General features: G+C 40.8%; 1 long non-coding RNA gene across 1 annotated transcript; it reads left to right on the forward strand.

Annotated features, from left to right (window-relative positions):
- Positions 1 to 909: 909 nt before the first annotated feature.
- Positions 910 to 8244, forward strand: LOC133069579 (uncharacterized). Its single transcript, XR_009695904.1, has 4 exons — positions 910 to 1094; positions 1904 to 1972; positions 6682 to 6764; positions 6905 to 8244. It is a non-coding gene; the product is annotated as an uncharacterized LOC133069579 (long non-coding RNA).
- Positions 8245 to 10333: the final 2089 nt, after the last annotated feature.

Below are 10333 nucleotides of genomic sequence, written 5' to 3' on the forward strand. Positions count from 1 at the left end.
GATGGCTGGATGGCATCACTGATTCAATGGACATGAGTTTGAGTAAACTCCGGGAGTTGGTGATGGACAGGGAGGCCTGGCGTGTTGCGATTCATGGGGTTGCAAAGAGTCGGACACGACTGAGCGACTGAACTGAACTGATCTGAACTGAACTTTCTTTGATAAGGTGTCTGTTAAAGTCTATGTCCCATTTTTAAAATCAAGTTGTTTCTTATCATTGAGTTTGAGATTTCTTTGTACATTTTGGATAACAGTCTTCAGTCAGATGTGTCTTTGTAAAAATTTTGTCTTAGTTTGTGACTTGTCTTTCCACTCTCTTGACAGTGTCTTTTGCAGAGAGGTTTTTAATTTTATATGAAATTTCATTTAGTTTCATTCTTCTTTCTTTCTTTCATTCATTCCAGCATATCATTTTTTTCTTCAGGCTCTCTTTCCTGTCTCTGGTCCTAAGAAAATGTCAAGATTAAGAGAACACAAGCTGATTTACCAGAATTCTAATCACTCCAGGACCTAAGAGAGGGAGTGACAGGACTTTCCCAGACTAACATGATAGGAGCTGAGATGAAGAGAAGACAGAGTCCCAGGCATTGGAAATTGGACCAAGAATGGGCACTGGCTCTTGGCAGTGTGACAGGATTTTATCTCTCAAGGTTGAAGGATGGTGAGCATGGGTGTGTTTGATTCTGACTCTTGATTGAGTTGATAAGGTTTAAATACTTACTACCCAGGCCAAAACAGGGCTTCGGAGATGGAGACAAGCCATTCCGGGTAGGCATCAAAGGTCTCTTCTATGGCAGCATGAGGGAAGCCTGACCAAGAACCAGTGGAGCTATAACTATGACCCTTGGACCTACAGCAGTTCATTCTGCTGTTCTGTTTGGCCTAAGTCTCTCTCAGTGTTATCTAACAGACGTCTGTCACTCCATCCCTCTTCACTCTCCAGATTCCATGATGGTGATCAGCAGACAATGAAGACAAGAAGTCTGGGGATTCAGGTGTATCTGACAAAGTCAGATGGGTAGTTCCCTGAGGTGATGGAGAAGGTATGCTGAAAACCTGGAACTTGAAAAGCTGGAAAGATAAGGCAGATGGAGGTAGGTAGAATGTGGCAATTCTGAGCTATGTCTCTAAGGTCACAGTGGTTCAAAGATTCAACTTTCACTGAGGCAATGGTCTAAGAACAGGGACATAAACCCTAGTTCTTCTTTTACCTTCCCTTTGGGCTGTAGGTGGCCCTGGGATCTTGGAGCAATTGCCAGAGGCCTCTGGGTGCACCTTGCTTTTGCAAGAACAGGAAGAGAGATTCCAGCAGAACTGGGAGAGTCTTAAATAGTCAGTATGACTGTGGCTAAACTAGATTAGACATACCCTAGGCCCATGGAGCATTTTGTTGGCCTAGGAACTATTAATACTATGTAATAGAGAGTCAGTTACCTGGTTGCCCTGAAGTTCTGTTCATAATCATGGACAGAGGTTGGAAGAGAGGCTCCATGATGAGAATATAGGCTGGAGACTCTAGGAATTTGGGGATTTAACAAGGATGATCACAGAGTGTGGGAAGAACAAATGAGTGTCTATGAGTAGCTTTGAACTCTCTCCTCTCTGTTAACATTGAACATCACTGTTATTAAGGTTTGTTGAGATCTTCAGATAAAAGTTTCTGTCAAGTTAAAAGTTAGGAGAACCAAAATCCATAAACAACATGTGCTGGCGAGGGTGTGGAGAAAAGGGAACCCTCCTACACTGCTGGTGGGAATGTAAATTTGTACAGCCACTGTGGAGGACAAGTATGGAGATTCTGTCTCCATAAAACCACCATGTGACTCAGCAATCCCACTACTAGGCATATACCTTGAAGAAACAAAAACTGAGAAAGACACATGTACCCCGATGTTTATTGCAGCACTATTTACAAAAGCCAAGACATGGAAGCAACCTAGATGTCCATTGATGAATGGATAAAGAAGCAGCGGTACGTATATACAATGGAATACTACTCAGCCATAAAAAGGAACACATTTGAGACAGTTCTAATGAGGTGGATGAACCTAGAGCCTACTACACAGAGTGAAATAAGTCAGAAAGAGAAAATGAAATATTATATATTAATGTGTGTATGTGGAATCTAGAAAGATGGTACTGATGAATCCTGTTCACAGAAGAGGAATGAATGGAGACACAGACATAGAGAACAGACTTATGGACTAGGGTAGGGGAAAAGAGGGAGAGGGTGCAATAAATGGAGAGAGCAGCATGGATATGTATACACTAACGTATGTAAATAGATAGCCAATGGGAATTTGTTGTATGACTCAAGGAACTCAAACAAGGGCTCTGTAATAACCTAGAGGTGGGAGGTGGGAGGGAGAGTCAGGAGAGAGGGAACATATGTACACCTATGGTTAATTCATGTTGATGTATGACAGAAACCAAACCAATATTGTTTCAACTTTCAACCAACTTTCAATCAATTAAAAATAGATAATTTTTTTTTTAAGTTAGGAGAGCAATAATAAACACTACTTTTTGGAATGACTAAAGGTAATGTAAAGGCATTGCTGACCAAGTGTTTGTCATCTTTCTACTATGCGCTCTCTACATTGCAGGCAGATTCTTTATGGCCTGAAACAACAGGGAAGTCCATAAAGTAATATATTAACCAAACTACTCCAGGAAAAATTTACAGCAAGTACAGAAGATAACGATCTGAACATTTACTTCTACAACTTAAAAATTTCTAGAAATTTCTCTTCTTGCATATTAGTGGTTTTCACTAGTGTTGTTGATTAGCTCCTATACACATGTACCAAAAACAAGAGGAATCCGGAAAATATATTTTAGAAGATTATAAAGCAAGTCTGCTGCATCTCCCCTCTCTCTAAGTTGAAAACCAGCAGAGTCCCTCAGATAAAGTAATTAATGCAATTTCAGTGCTCCTGAGAAGCCCTGACAATTTATAATCTCATGCTTATCTGAGAATGAGATCAAGTCTTGATCTTCTTTCAGTTTTTGGGCAGAATTCACTTTAGCAGTGAATATCCAAGAAGCGTAGAGTATATACCCAGATCAGGTCCTGGGTAACAAATCCCATTACTGTTCTGTCCCCTGTCTCTGCTTTGAGAAAATCAACTTAAGCCAAGGCCTCCGCTTGACCAAGTCACCCATACTTTCTCACCAATTTTCTTGTATAATCTTTGGGTCTAGTGAGTATGGCATGTGCATGGGATCACTCTTCCTACATGTATTCAATTTAACAATTTAACAATCAAGCAACTCATCCATGGATTTTGAAAAGTGACAAAAATGGAAACAGTGTCCTCATGGAATGCATGGCTTGACTGTGGTTCGTATCGTCTATGACTCTGGCCACAGGTAAACTCATGCTGGTGCAACCCTTGGGTTGCCACTGTCTGTTCTTTAGCCAGTACTGCTGAAGTCAAAGGTCTTACTTCAGGAAATTTCTGTTGATGCTTCCTCACCAGTGAGAACACTAACACCACCTGATTGTGCAATAAATTTATTCTTGACTTTCTCTTTCTTCTTTTTCACCTCTCAATCTTCAGCCCAGGACTTTGATTTTGAATGCCCCCTGTGGAAAGCTCCCTGTTGTGTTAGCTGATGGTTCACCTTAATTTGGGGTGTGTTGGGAGAAAGGGAGTTTAAAAAGTAGGAAGGAACCTTCATATCTAGGCTCTGACTTGAAATGATAATTCAGTATATTATGCAGAAGCTTTAATCAACTCCTAATCATGCTTGAATCTCAGTAGAAGTTGGTAGACCCCAGTGATCACATATATATTCATGGCAAAGGTCTCAGCTGGTAATCTCCTCATATCCAGTCATCCTTACCATTTAATCTCTTTACTGCTTGTGCTTGGAACATTTTGGGGCAAATATTCCTGAAGACATTTCCATTTCCTCTTCCTCTGGTGGGGAGTTTCCTCATAAATCTCATTATTAGTTCTAGATTATAATGTGTATTTTAAAATCATAGCATTGATTATATTAACAAGTAATTAGAAATGACTAAATGCCCATTGTTGAAAAGTGGTTACATTTAAAACATTCTATGAAATAAAGTAATACACAACCACTTAAAAGGATGAATCAGAACTATGGATACTGATATGGAATGATATAATTGTTACATTGTTAAAAGTAAGCAATGAGTTTCACAATAGTATTTTAGTACAGCATGATCCAATTTTGAGAAAATTTTACATAATACAGTGACCATCCTGTAAGGGAAGTGAGTTCCCAAGAGACATGTGCATTCTGCTTGGTGTTTTGCTTTATTACTTGAATTTTATGTCCATGTGTTAATTCTACGAATACAAATCCCAACACAACTAAAATTACACCAAAATATGGCGGGTGCTCATTGAATAAACTATGGTTCACTGAAAAGTAGGCATGTAGAATTACTGTTAGAGGCTTTGGCTGAAAGCAATAAAAACCCACATTAAGGGAGAAATAAGGATTTACCGGAAGGAAATTAAAGGAAAAGTTGAGCAACCTGGCCTCTGGAATAACCAGAACTAGGTCAATGGACAGACTCTCATTATAGGAGGCCATAGATCACGGCTATGTTCTTTGATGGCAGGATCCATAGGACACAAGCACTGGATGACTTGGCTGTAATTGCCTTCAAGACCCTGTGTCTCTGGTCAAAATGCCAGGAAAGAGGGTCTGGTTGACCAAGATTGTGTGTTTCTCTCCATGTAAACATGGGTTTGTGAGGAGGACTGTGTCCCTGGGACTTTGTGCAACAGAAGGGAAGTTCTGAGGGAAGAGGGCTGCAGTTTCCAAAATGTGAGATGTTGAGCAGATAAAACTCAACAGATTCCCACTATAATGATTTTTCTTGGCAATGGCATGAACTTGCTCTGAATCAACCATGTTTTCTTGCCTACTGTGATTCCTAGCATATATTTTTGAGGAAAAATTGAAAAAGTATGCTTTTCTAACTCGGGTTCTCAATAGCTGAGGCCAATGCTCGTTTGTCTCAATATCTCCAGAGTTTTGCACTTTGCATGGCATATTACTGTGGTTGCTGTTTAGTGGCTAAATCATGTTTGACTCTTTGCGACCCCAGGGACTGTAGCCTTCCCAGCTCCTCTGTCCGTGGAATTTTCCAGGCAAAAGTACTGGAGTGGGTTGCCATTTTCTTCTCCAGGGGATCTTCCCAACCCAGGGATCAAACCTGTGTCTCCTTATTGGCAGGAGAATTCTTTACTGCTGAGCCACCAGGGAAGCCCAAGCAAGAATATTGGAGTGGGTTGTGCTTAATAGATATTGTCCTGAATTGTGAGTCAGTAACTCCTTGGAGGATCTTGAAGTCTTCAAATTTAGCTGATGGGGCAATGTGCTCAGTCTCTTCAGTCGTGTCCAACCGTCTGACTCTTTGCAACCCCAAGGACTGTATCCTCCCAGGCTCCTCTGTCCATGGGATTCTCTAGCAAGAATACCTGAGTGGGTTACCATTTCTTCCACCAGGGGATCTTCCTATTCCAAGGATCGAACCCACATCTCTAGTGTCTCCTGCACTGCAGGTGAATTCTTTACCTCTTGAGCCACATGGGACGCAGCTGATTGGGGATGGATGCTACCAAATGTAGGCTGTTCTCTACTATACTTATGAGAAAGTTTGGTCTTGCTGGCTTGGTGGAAATCAGTCTGTAATCATGTAGGAATTCTTGAGACCCCTAGGTCTCTGGTGGTGTCTCTTGTTTGAAATAAAAATATTTCAGGTTGAAATCATATGAAATGAACACTGGTTGTTAGTATGTGTGTCATATTTATCAGTTCAAGATTAAAATTTCTGAGAATTAATTTCTTTAAACAACACTGTTACCCAAAGCATAGTAGCTGCCACTACATATATTAAGTGTGTTTAGAGTTGATTTAGCCATTGTAATTTGATAAGGTTGGGTTATTTGGATGAAGAACCACCTTTTATCTGAGACTTCTGTGTAGACATGTTGCTGAGTCTTGTGTAATAATTTACTCGGTTTCCTGGCTTTGTATCACTACATCTTTTTAGAATCAAGGCAATCTTCTATATATTAATAGCTTTTGCTTTTACTTTTATCAAAGATCTGGCCCAGAGAGTCAGCACCAAGCCAAGCTCCTTGTTAAATCTCCTTCTGATTTTGACTTGTGCCCACCTCATGACAGACCCTGTATTTCTAATAAGTGGTTTCTTTTCTTCACTTTATTCCCACAGACGAATGCTGCCTGGATTCCTTGTAACTTGTACAGTAACTTAGTTCCCCTGAGATAGGGGTCCTTCCTTACTTTTCATTTCCCATAGCCCATTTCTTCCTGTTTTTTCTGGTTCTGATTACTGAGTCTTTATTGCTTGTCACACAATGGCACCCCACTCCAGGACTCTTGCCTGGAAAATCCCATGGATGGAGGAGCCTGGTAGGCTGCGGTCATTGGGGTCGCTAAGAGTCGGACACGACTGAGCGACTTCACTTTCACTTTTCACTTTCATGCATTGGAGAAGGAAATGGCAACCCACTCCAGTGTTCTTGCCTGGAGAATCCCAGGGATGGAGGAGCCTGGTGGGCTGCCGTCTACGGGATCGCACAGAGTCGGACACGACTGAAGTGACTTAGCAGTAACAGCAGACCTCTTGGTGCTGACAACTTATCTACCTAGACATCTCCCTTTTAGGTAAAGCATGACCTGCTGCTATCCATGGGGTCTCAGGGAGTTGGCATTCTCCTAGCCAGGATATTACTGCCAGCCTCGTCCAGGTAGGAACATAATTTCTGCTACTTAGTTCTCTGTTAGATTTGTGGGAGACAACAAGAGAGAGAGAGAGAAAAGTGGGGGAGGGATGGGGAAAGAGAGAAATTGGTTTGTAAATAGAATCATTTTCTCTCACTCTCATCAGGTGACTAACAGGAAACGAGCAGAGGAGAGACAAGTCTGAAAACAGCTGTGGTATCATCATGAACTCAGAAACAGATCATCTCCTCTGAAATTGGCCCACGTAGCTTGCAGAAGTCCACGTGAATCAATACTTTGGGAGAAGACCTATTTCCTGAGATCTGCAGTTCCAGGAAGTCTCTTATTATCTGTACAATAAGAAGAGCTGCACAGTTCAACCCATCACTTTGCTAGTAACTGTCATGTTTAACATTATGTTAAGGTGGAGACTGAAATGCTCTCTTCTTCAGAGACATGCTTCAAATTGCTGAGTCTTCACTGATCTTCCAGGCCATCCATTCAGTTGCCAGGAAAGCTTGTACTTGAGTTACTGTTGTCTTTAGAAAGGTCTGTGCTGACCAAACAACACACTCTATATCAATATTCCTTGTGACCCCTGGAAATGTTAGTGAGGCTACTACTCTGCGATCCCATTCAAACATGATTGAATTCACTTTTGCCTGTTTTCCTTTCTATGTTCAGCTCTAACTGGGTTTGTTCAGAGCTTCAGGTGTTGAGGGAATCCTATGAGCCTTTGTCGTTACATGATAAGAAGCTATAATTGAGCATTTACTGTGGACAGGAGGAGTGGTGTGCTAAAAAAACTGCTTCAGTTTGAAACTAAAAACAAAGCCCTGACTTGTGCTGCCAATTTCCATGGTGTATATACTTCTACCCTGATCAGTTTGAGAAGTTGAGTTGGAAGGAGCTATACAGGCTAGGTTCTCACAGGCCAGTTTCTAGCACACTAGGTATTTTACAAGGGCCATCTCCTCCTGTTTATATTAAATCCTCATGAAGTTTTTTGTGTATTATTATCATTGTGTGTGTATTTAGTCGCTCAGTCGTGTCCAGCTTTTTTCAATACTTTGGACTGTAGCCCTCCATGCTCCTCTGTTGAGGGGATTTTTTTTCAGGCAAGAATACTGGAGTGAGTTGCCATTTCCTCCTCCCTACCCAGGGATTGAACCCTTGTCTCCTGTGTCTCCTGCATTGGCAGGATTCTTTACCCACTGAACCATCCAAGACATCCTGAGTACTATTATTATCTCCATGTTATTCATCAGAAAACAGAGGCTTAGAGAGATTATGCAACTTTCCTAAATCCGCACACCTACTAAGGGGAAGAATCGAGATTTGGTTCTCAGTCTGTGTGCTCCAAAACCATGCCCGTTGATAGAGATAGCCTAGTGATGGAGATAAAGTCTCCCTGTACATATTCACTTCATTCTTTTATTTGGATGGAACCAAGAAGGGGCTTGAATCTTTAACATCTAATTTCCTTAACTTCAAAATGTTCTCTCAAAGGGGTTCTGCCTTCTTACAGTTAAAAGTAAGTAACTTCTCTGTTTATCAGAGAAATAAAGACAATGAATATACTTCATAAAATTTCTCCTTTGAAAAGACAATAAACATGATAAGGGATTCCTACTCAGCATCTCTTTGTGGCTTAGGCTGATTTTGTAACCTAATCTCTTTTCAAGGGTAAAAAGTATTTTGAAGTTCTTGATATAAGCTATCAATTCAAAGTTAAATTTGATGGTACCACAAATTCTGCAATCACTGTTTTCACTTTTTGTAGAAAATTATTTTCTCTGAATGACGTTTGTGTTTCACCTTGTGCAGAAATACTTATTTACTTATACATCACTTGGTGATAGTATTTGCCAACCAGAAACATGCATACTTGTTGTTATATGCAGAAGAACGGGCCTTATGAGCCTCATTTAGGGACATACATACACGTTCACTCACTATTTATAAAAAATTAGTAGGTTGAAAATAGGCCAAACCATTTTCTTGACTATTACAGTGACTAAACCAGTTATATGTGTAGAAAATGCCTCTGTCACGAGATCGAAGTTTATTATTTTTTTCTGTGTGAAGAGGGAGTTACTGTTTTGGATGATCTCAGATTTTTCTAAAAGTCAAATTTGTTGTGCATAAACAGCTTGAAACAGGATGCACAAGTCTGGAAAATGAATTCGCAAAAGGACAAAAAAGACAAGTGGATTCACTCATGCTAATGCCTCCAGATGGTGCTGAGAGCAGAGAGCAGCCCCGACCTTGGCATGTCTTGCATATGTATGTCTCAGATTTCAGAGGGCAGCTGAACAAGCCTAGTGTGTTCTTGAAAACTTCACTGTCCCAGAATAATTCTGAAGACATTTACACCAAAAAGGGAAGTTGGAACCATTTCCTCTCAGCTGGACCTCTGGCCCCCTATTTCATCATGACTTTGCCTTATTACTTCTTTTAGCTCATGGTAAAGGGGGCATGCAAGGGCTGTAGGCAGGCGAGAGGTTGCGGGACTGTCTCTGCATTCCCTCGAGGTATACTGCATCTCAGATAGACTCCTCTGAGACCTCCTTCCCAGCTGCTCTTCAGGACTGGTAACCAGAGTCTGCAGCCATCACTGCTCATTCATTGCTACCCTGTTGCTCTGGTCTTCAGCACTAGTTTCCGATGAACAGTTTCCATAGCAACCAGATAACACCTCCAGCGGGCTACCTCTTAACTCCAGAGATGAAAAGAGTAAAGGAAACATAAGCTAACAGCAACATGTGGATTTTAAAAGAACTGCAGTTTAAACCACAGTAATGCTTTTGAGGGTTGAGGACAGCCGCTAGGCCATCGTGGTAAAGAGAAGGATGGTGATGAACACTGAAGAGCAGGGAGAAATCAGATTACATCCGCAATCCAAATGTGGGGCTTTCCTGATGGCTCCGTGGTAAAGAATCCACTTGCTAATGCAGGAAACGTGGGTTTGATCCCTGGGTTGGGAAGATCCCCTGGAGAAAGAAACGGCAACCCACTCCAATATTCTTGCCTGGGAAATCCCATGGACAGAGGAGTTTGGTGGGCTACAGTCCATCAGTTCATAAAAAGTCGGACACAACTTAGTGACTAAACAACAACAACAAATCCAAACATGGGTATGTTTGTAAAGTGGTTGAATACAAGGTTGCTGGGTAGCCTGCTCGGCTCACTCATTAGCTAAGCAGCTCACAGGTGGCACATGGGCCGTGGTGTGCTTTTATCAAGATCACAAATATCTATTAACACATCACTCTTTGGGATCATTAGAACAATTTAAATCATGAATGTTACATCTGGAAATGCCAGGTTCTTTGGTATACTTAACTTACATAAAATTAGCCTTATGAAATAATTTGGAAAAAAACTTAATAAAATAATTTCACATTAAAAGATGCAATAAAAGATTATCCTTTCACAAGTAATAAAATAAAAAATTGCAGTTTAACTACCAATAATTATTTAATACAAAAATCCAAATTGAATGGTCATATTTTACCTTGCTTTAGTGCTTTAGATGATATATATTATTTTCTTTTTTGAACCTGTCTCCTAGTTGATCTATTTGCTTCTTTTT

The sequence above is a fragment of the Dama dama genome, chromosome 14, assembly GCF_033118175.1.
Source record: "Dama dama isolate Ldn47 chromosome 14, ASM3311817v1, whole genome shotgun sequence".
Lineage (NCBI taxonomy): Eukaryota > Metazoa > Chordata > Mammalia > Artiodactyla > Cervidae > Dama > Dama dama.